The following is a 9,377-nucleotide window of genomic DNA, read 5'->3' as shown; positions in this document are numbered from 1 at the left end:
TTCTAAGAAAAGATTGCAAATGTGTACAGATTCGAGCTTTTACAGGTAAATGAGAGAATTCTTTTCACATGTCATGCTCTCCAACATTAAGAGGTTTCCAAAGTTACTTCTAATTTGTAATGCAAAAACAGCTTTTATTACCTTAATTACAAGATTTTATCATTATAGAGTGGGCCTGTCCAAAGCTGTAGCCACCAGCCATATAATTTAATTTGAAATTCACTAACTTACATAGAATTAAAAAATTCAGCTCTTCAGCTGCACCAGCCACATTTCAAGTGCCCAGTAGCCACATGTGGCCACAGTGTTGAGCATCTCAGGACAGGACACTTCCATTGTTACAAGCATTTCAGCTGGTATAGAGGCTAGATTTTAGCTTTATAAATTAATAGCTAGTTGTAATTATGTTCTTTCATTTGCAATTGATAGACACAGTCACATAACTCAAACCTGCTTAGAAAATAAAAATAAGGACAATTCTCTAGCTCATTTCATAGGCAGTCAGGGTGGATATGGATTTCCAGGCATGTTTTAGCGTGTTATTTTAAACAATGCTTCCATCTCTCTACAAAAATCAGTAACCTATTTTTTTTTTCCATTTTCTTCTATCACTCTCCATTTGGTTGCAAAGATGACAGCTTGTGGTTTATTTCATTCTCATAAATGTTCTGTCATTAGCAATTTGGTCTGACTTATTTTAATCACATAAATTAATTATGGAAGAATTTTTTAAAAGCTTGTTATAAAAATTGTTTATAGTATTCAATTTTTCCATTCAAACTATAATAAATCCCTGTGTATTATTTGTATTTTATAGATCATAGAAATATTTTTGTTTTCATATATTTTCTACATAAATCTTAAAAAATTTATAGCTAGGTACTTCATGTTTCTATTACTATTTTGGATAGGGTCTTTTATTTTCATTTTGTTTTCTAAAAGCTTACTGTTCATTTCTCAAAAAATTATTGAATAATCTGTATCTATATTTTATCTGTTTACTTTGCTTATCGAGGTTATTAAGTCTAATATTTTTTCACTTGATTTTCTTAGGCTATCTAAGGTATAATCTAAGTAAATTCTTTGAATTATAAATGGACTGTTTTTTAATTATTATTTCAAATAGTTCCAGTTATATTGGTTTTTGCCTTTTTTCATTCACTAGAACATTCAGAACTATTTTTTAAATTTGATTTTAGATATTAAGAGTGCTTGTAGTTTTTTACTTTGAAAAACTCACCTTGAAAAGACTAAATACAAATTTTAAATGAGTTCTTTACATCTTTATTTGGTTGTATATAGAACAATGAAAGGTGTTTGTTGCCATTTTTCTAAGAAAAATCTTACTGCTAGAGTTTCACTTTTCTTTCTTCTTGTTGGATGACTAAACAGGAAGAGCGTAGAGCTGCCAAGCCAGCCTTTGCTCAGCTGCATCCTGCCCAGCCTCAGGCGCTCAGTGACCTCAGTAGGATCTGCTGCTCCTGTCTTCTAGCCACCTCGTGGGGGAGGGTTTCCCAGGCTCCTCAGCAGGCAGTTGAAGATGTAGCACCAGGGGACTCCTGTCCCTTGGTCACATCCCTTTTTTCAACGTGACCTTCTCACTCTGGTCCTCTCGAGGCTGTCTTTACTGAGGACAGGCCATGTAGATCCCTGGTCAACCTTGCTCTGCACTCAGGTTGTCAGCATCCTCAGGGTCCACATCTTTCTCCCCTGCACAGAGGGGCTGGAACCCTACTGTGGCTGGATATGGGAACAGCCATCCGCTGTGGTGGGAACAGATATCATAGGGCTGGCCTTCAGGAACTCTGGCTGAGCTCTCATTTCTCCCCACACTTTCACAGTATTAGCTGTTCAGAGGCACTTTACGGCTGCAGAGCATCTGTGACGGCTAAAATCGTCTGTTTTACTGGTTACATAGGGCCTGTTCCAGAGTCTGAATTTTAGTGGAACCTCCATGCTGTCTTGGCAGCCCCACAGCCTCTCCAACGCAGCATCACAACGTTTCTGGACGTGGATTGCTTTGTAAATGTCTTTAAAGTCACTTTTCACTTTCAAACTACCAACACTTGAAATGTATATGATAGGTTACTTGTTCAACATGTAATACACAATTATGATCAGTAGACATTTCAAGGAAAAGACCTTGGACCTATACTGAATTAATGATGAGCAAATGTATTTTTGCATGTTTTAAAGTAACACAAAAATTTTAGCTTAATAGACTACTTTTAATTCCCAGTGTTAAATTCTGCTGAAAAAGTTTAGTCTAAAGCTGCCTCCTTATATATTTTAAAATCGGCCTGAAGGTTTATTCATACACAGTGAACTGAAACCTAACTAGATGTGTAAACAGACTGGAACATACCCTTGTGCCCATTACTGAGTTTTGGCCAATCAAAGGCAGCCAACTGTCCAAACCAAGTTCAAGTAAGACACTGCCCAGCTGTAACCAATCTGGCTGTTTCTGACCTCACTTCTGTTTTTTGTACCTGGGATTTCCTTTCTCAGTCTTTTTTGGAATGCAGTGGCATGATCTCAGCTCACTGCAACCCAACCTCCGCCTCCTGGGTTCAAGCGATTCTCTTGCTTCAGACTTGAGAATCGCCAGGACTATAGGTGCCCACTGCCATGTCCCACTAATTTTTGTATTTTTAATAGAGATGGGGTTTAACCATGTTGGCCAGGCTGGTCTCGAACTCCTGATCTCAGGTGATCTGCCCCCCTCAGCCTCTCAAAGTGCTGAGATTGCAGGTGTGAGCCACTGAACCTGGCCCTTTTTCAGTCCTTAAATCTTCCCCAATCACCCAACAGCACCAGAGTCTCTCTGGTTCAGGGAACTGTCCAATTTGCAAATCATTGTTTGCTCAATTAACCTCCATGAAATTTAATTCGTCTAAGGCTTTTCTTTTTCACAATTGTTATTTTTGTGCATTCTCAAATCTTGATAGAAATCTTTGTGAAATTTTATAAAATTAATTGGGTAGCAATCCATGTGTCTGTGCTCTGGATTTTATTAAATATTTTACAATTAATCCTTTATTAAATTTTGAAACAAAAAAATCCATAGTGTTATCCTTGTTAGCATTCTACTCATTCTTTCTACTATTTTGGCAACTTAAAAATATCCGGGACAGGCATGGTGGCTCATGCCTGTAATCCTAGCATTTTGAGAGACCGAAACAGGAAGACTAAAGATTGCTTGAGCCCAGGAGTTCAAGACCTGCCTGGGCAACAAAGCAAGACTCAATTCCACAAAAAAAATATAAAAGAATTACCTGGACATGGTGGCATGCTCCTGTAGTCCCAACTACTCAGGAAACTGAGGGTAGCTTGAGTCCAGGAGGTCAAGACTATGGTGATCCACTGCACTGCAGCCTGAGTGACAGAGCAAAATCCTATTAAAAAAAAAAAAATATATATATATATATATCCAGGAAAGTATCTATACAACAAGATTGTAAAAGTAATTGGCATTTAACCCCGTATCTGACAGTCTTTCAGGTTTTATATACTACTGTTATTATTCACTATTATTATATGAACTTTATGACTTCTAATACTTCTGTTTTTCTCTGTCATAGATTTGCTCTTTCATTTTCATTATTTCAAAGGATTGATCCTTAAAATTTCTGATCTATTTTGCTATTTTCTATATTTTGACCAGTTTTATTCACTTTCAGTTCATTCTTTTGGTTTTCCTTAGAGTTGTCTTTTATTTTTCAAATTTTTTTTGAAATCAATCTCTGTTTCATATCTATTTGTTATTCTGTGATAAATAGGGTAGTTTAGGATATGAATTTAACTCTGGATATAAATTTGGCAGCACCCCTTATGGTGTATAACTGTAATGAGAGGCATTTTTTAATTTTAATTTTTATTTAGTTTACATATGCAGATTCCGTTTGTTTCAGAGCTACATGTGTGTTTCCCATCTCTGTCTAGATGAGGGACCTCTCTTGGGTTTTAGCTATCCATGGACTAATGTCTTTCCTATATGATTCTAAGTTCAGATGAAAGTGCACAGCACTCCCTTAATTTATGTTCGGTTGAAGGATTTCATCAGTTTTATTTTGCTAGCTTGAGTTTGAATATTCCAATTGGTCATTGTTCGTCTATAGTAGAGAGTTTGAAGCATCCTGCAATTCTTTTTTGAGCTGGTTTTTACAAGAAAGTGAATACAAGCTGCATCCATTGCCTCTGAGCTTTTTCTGCCACTGCCTAGTTCCTTAAGTTAACAAAAAAGAAAAAAAATTCTTCTTAGAAGGCCAGTATCCCAAGATGCAAGGCTACTCTGCTCATGCCCTTTTTCTTCCTTGTCTCACGGGCTGGGAGTCTGAATGGGAATAGACAGGGGGAACGTGAGCAGGCATGGGACCCTGGGCCACTCAGGTGGCGTGTTTACTCAGCAAGAGGATCTCTGTCTCTGTTCATCAGTATTTGTTTTTGTTTACTTATTTTTTATTGTTTGGTTGTATCTTGGCTCATTTTACAGACACTACAAACCCTGAGATCCCTAAGAAGAGGCAGGCAACAGAAGAGTGTTTAAAAGTCTTTTCCTACCGTTTTTGGAGCCATCTGGCTTATTTTGACATGCAGGATAGAAAGTGAGATATTTAGTCCAAGAATATATTTCTTGGTACCTACACACATAGAAGATATATGTAGGGGAAATATTGCCCCTTCTTGAGTCTATTGTCCATTTTTATCTTTAACATACTGTGTTGATAGATTTCATTTTAATATGCCTTTATGGGTATTTTAATTAGATGGAAGGAACATTATCTGCCATTCTAAATGGAAGCTTCCTTTAATTCTTGAGTAACATGAAGAATTGGTAGAAACTTCTACTGATTGGAAGCATCTGTTTTGTCAGTATGAGATTCATTTCAGTCTTGGAGATAACCTTAAAAGCAGTATGAGAGAACAAGGAGGAAGAGAAATAACTGTTACTTTTGTAGCCCTAAATCTATTGTTTTCCAAAGTCTTGAAGATGTTCTAGCAGTTTATTTTGACTGGTACAGATGTGAAAGTGGAGCAGCCCTTTCCTTGGGCTATGCGCCTGTGATTTATTTATTCAACAAGTATTTATTGTGTGCCGGGTTGCATACTCATCATTGAGTACAAAATGGTGAGAAAGACACTTGGCTCCTGCCTTTTCGGTTACATATCTTAAAGAGGAGACACCAAGACCAAAACCAAAAACTCTGCAGCAGCATGAGTAAAGAAAAGTGGACTGAATAAAAACGTTGGCAAGTTGCATTGTGTAATGAATAAAAAACGAGATAAGTTTTTTTTTTTATATTATACTCTAAGTTCTAGGGTACATGTGCATAACGTGCAGGTTTGTTACATATGTATACTTGTGCCATGTTGGTGTGCTGCACCCATCAACTCGTCAGCACCCATCAATTCGTCATTTATATCAGGTATAACTCCCAATGCAATTCCTCCCCCTTACCCCCTCCCCATGAGAGGCTCCGATGTGTGATGTTCCCCTTCCCGAGTCCAAGTGATCTCATTGTTCAGTTCCCACCTATGAGTGAGAACATGTGGTGTTTGGTTTTCTGTTCTTGTGATAGTTTGCTAAGAATGATGGTTTCCAGCTGCATCCATGTCCCTACAAAGGACATAAACTCATCCTTTTTTATGGCTGCATAATATTCCATGGTGTATATGTGCCACATTTTCTTAATCCAGTCTGTCACAGATGGACATTTGGGTTGATTCCAAGTCTTTGCTATTGTGAATAGTGCCGCAATAAACATACGTGTGCATGTGTCTTTATAGCAGCATGATTTATAATCCTTTGGGTATATACCCAGTAGTGGGATGGCTGGGTCATATGGTACATCTAGTTCTAGATCCTTGAGGAATTGCCATACTGTTTTCCATAATGGTTGAACTAGTTTACAAGTTTTTAAAAATATTAAGTAGAAAGCCATTTTCCTCTGGTCAGGGAAGTCCTCTTCAAGACAGTGATATTTAAACAGAGCCAAGCTTTGAGAATTAGAAGCGGTTAAATGAAAGGTAAACAGAAACCACTATCGGTATAGGTAACAGCATTTGTAAAGGCCCAGAGAAATGAAAAGAAAACAACAACAACAACCAAAACCATAAAGCTCTATGCTTGAGAGTCAGAAAGATAACCACTGTAACTGGGGGTTCTGACCACACAGGAGTGTGGCAGGAAATGAAGTCAGTGAGATAGGCAGGGGCCAGATCTTGCCTGGAATCGTAAGCATGGTGAGTTTATGATAAGAAGGTCCTAGTGAGAACCTCATGGTGACAAGGTTGTGGTACAATGGTCATGATGAGAAGGTCGTGGTAAGGAGGATAAAAAAGTATTGGAAGGATTTATATAGGACAGTAATATGATATCATTTTGTAATTAACAAACATTACTTTTACTGCTGTTGTAGAACAAATTAGAGAAAAGTAAGTTAGGAACACTGTTAGGATGCTGCTGCAATAATCCAGTGAGAGTTCATGGTGACCTCTGTTTTGACAGGCAAGGGAAAAGATGAATTGGTGCATGTAGCGAGAGGTCATTGGCTCAGCGGTAGGCATATAAGGGGTTTTGAGCCTGATGACCTCTATTTGGAATGATCATGAGGGTGCATGTGGATGGATGGTAGAGGTCTGATTAACAAGAAGGTTTGAAAAACTAGTACAGGGAAAACATAATTTTTTTTTTACTACTATATAGCATCAGTTAAGGTTTGAGATCACGAGTTTAAAATGAATCCAAGCCAATTTAAAGTTATACCCAGCCATCAGAGAGCCTTAACGTATGTTGACACAAGTCCTTGCCCTATTGCTACATCTGCTGCTAATTCCTGGGCTGGTGATAACTTTGCTGGCACTTTTTTGTGCCCTGGGACAGCAGGGCTTGGCTATTTGGCATGCTTCTTTCAAGAAAATGCCAACCATTACCCCAAAAGTTCCCAAATAAGACTGTCTGCAAAATAATGTCAGTGTCTACTGTCCTACTTCTCCAAGAAACTTTCAAAAATCCTGAAATCTGAACATCCTCTTCCCTTCCCCATGGTAGTTTTTGTGTCTTTCTACTAAAGCACTGTGACTTCGTGCCACTCTCTGGCCCCACCAACAATCCCCAAGCCATCTCATGCCAAACTGGCTTTCTCTCTGAGATTGCACCGTGTTTCTTTTTGTCTTTGGTATATAACACATGTTGACCCTTTTTCTGAAAGTACTAACACCCACTTATTTTTCTGGTTAAAAATGCCCATGAAAAGATCTTTCTTAACACTTCCTACTAGTTTACCCTCTGCATTCAAAAATATGTACCACTTTTCTCTGGGAGAGGACAATCCCTTCTCACCTATAGATATCTCAGAGCTTAGTCATGTGACTCACCTTTTCCCAATGAGGTGTGAGTGGAAGAGACACTTGTCACTTCCAGGTGGAAACTTTCAGAGCTGGCACTTTGTTTACGTACTCTTTCCTCTCTAACCCCTGAGCTCTTAGATGCATGTGTCAATGATGAGATAACCACCAGTACAGATCTTTTTTTGACTATGATGAACAGAATACCACTGTTTACGTGTAATGGGCATGTAATGTGGGAAATAAACTTTTTTTATATCATTAAGTTGCTTGGTTTTTTGGATTGTGTAGTATTGGAGCAGAACAATTGGTACCAAAGAAGGAATATATTCATAATAATAACACTAAACTATGTGACATTGACATTAGGATGGATAATGAGCAGAAAGAAAACTCTTAACATTTGTAAGGATGGTGATCCATATTAGGTTGCAGTGAAACACTTAGGAAAACTGCCATCCATGGTAAGTTAGAAACAAATCAGTTTGTAATAAGAGCATAGTTTTAGGCAAATAGATGGGAAGAGAGACTTTGGTAACATGGTTTGGTTGCTAATGGTTACATTGGACAAAGGTCAATGAAAAAGAGATGAGATCAGAAAAAAAAATTGCTCAATTTACAAGCAGGAAGAAAAGGAATGGAAAGTTCCTAATTCAATGACTTGAAGGCTTGAGAAATATAACCAATTGTCCGTCTCCAAGCTTTCAGACTCAGATTGACGAAAATTCAGTCCTGAGGCAAGGAACAAATCAAGAATGTCATTATCCTCTTTGTTAAACTACCAACATTTTACTGAATTACTTTAATTAGACACAATGTTTCAGGTATAAAGAGAATTGGCTTGGTTCTTCCATGAAACTGATAGGCTCAAAATACCAGCAATTAACTTTAGTGAAACAAAAATGCATGTCTGAAAAATAACTTTGAATGTGACTACTGAAACAAAGTAGATTTGAAAGAGTTGTATTTTTGAAGATCCACCAGTGTGGTCTAAAAGCTACTGACCCTTCAGGACTTAAGTTGAGGCTTGGGCCCCCAACCTTTTCTAGGGAGAGAGCATGCTGGGAAACCTGCGCAGCTCGAAAGACAGATATTTCCTATTGACCTCCTCATATGGGGTCAATATGGTAATTAAAAAGAAGAAACAATTTGAACAATGGCTCAAGAAGTTGAACAGAATCTTAAAAAGCAATGTCTGTCAGCAGGATTTCAGAGTGTTCATTGAAATTATGTAGTCCTTCCATCAACGTGTTTTGCTTGTAGGGAAGAAAGTAGTTTTTGTTTGTTTTGTTTTTGTGTTTTGTTTCATTGGGTTTGTTTTTGGTCAGTATATAGATCTCCAAAGCAAAAAGAGCTATAGCCAGACCTGCCTGTGAAACAGTCATAAGCTTCTGGACTTTGAGCCTGACCCAGGAGTAGGCTTTGGATGGTTTCCTTTGGAGAAGGAGTGAAAGTATTTGCAAGTGGAAAATAAAAAGTGAATGTAGTATTTGTGACCAGCAAGGTCACTGTTGATAGCTGTCTGCTGTCCCTCATGCATGGTGGATGCTTCCTTCTTCATTGATGAAGGGCGTGGCTGGGAAAGCGGCAACGCCTTCACTGAGAAGTGCACAGAAATCACTTGAAGAATCAATGTGGTGATTCACTCTTTATCAGATACATGGTTTGCATTCATTTTCTTCCATTCCCTAGGTTGCCTTTGTAACCTGATTGTTTCCTTTGTTGTGCAGAAACTTTTTCGTTGACCTAGCCCCACTTATCTATTTTTAGTTGACCTTGTCCCACTTGTCGATTTTTAGTTGACCTTGTCCCTCTCGTCTATTTTTAGTTGACCTAGTCCCACTCGTCTATTTTTAGTTGACGTAGCCCCACTCGTCTATTTTTAGTTGACCTTGCCCCACTCGTCTATTTTTAGTTGACCTTGCCCCACTCGTCTATTTTTAGTTGACGTAGCCCCACTCGTCTATTTTTAGCTGACCTTGTCCCACTCATCTATTTTTAGTTGACCTTGTCCCACTCGTCTATTTTTA

The 9,377-nt window shown here is 38.1% G+C and overlaps 1 long non-coding RNA gene across 1 annotated transcript in view; it reads right to left on the bottom strand.

Moving 5' to 3' along the window:
- Positions 1–1,015: 1,015 nt before the first annotated feature.
- Positions 1,016–9,377, bottom strand: part of LOC111531627 — a 27,881-nt gene continuing 19,519 nt past the window's right edge. The window contains exons 2-3 of the long non-coding RNA XR_002728342.2: positions 3,276–3,375; positions 1,016–2,004 (exon numbers count right to left, since the gene is read on the bottom strand). This is a non-coding gene — a long non-coding RNA (uncharacterized LOC111531627). The remainder of the gene's footprint in view (positions 2,005–3,275; positions 3,376–9,377) is intronic.

Source organism: Piliocolobus tephrosceles, chromosome 15 (assembly GCF_002776525.5).
Source record: "Piliocolobus tephrosceles isolate RC106 chromosome 15, ASM277652v3, whole genome shotgun sequence".
In the NCBI taxonomy this organism is placed as follows: domain Eukaryota; kingdom Metazoa; phylum Chordata; class Mammalia; order Primates; family Cercopithecidae; genus Piliocolobus; species Piliocolobus tephrosceles.
This window is presented reverse-complemented; position numbering and strand designations above follow the sequence as displayed.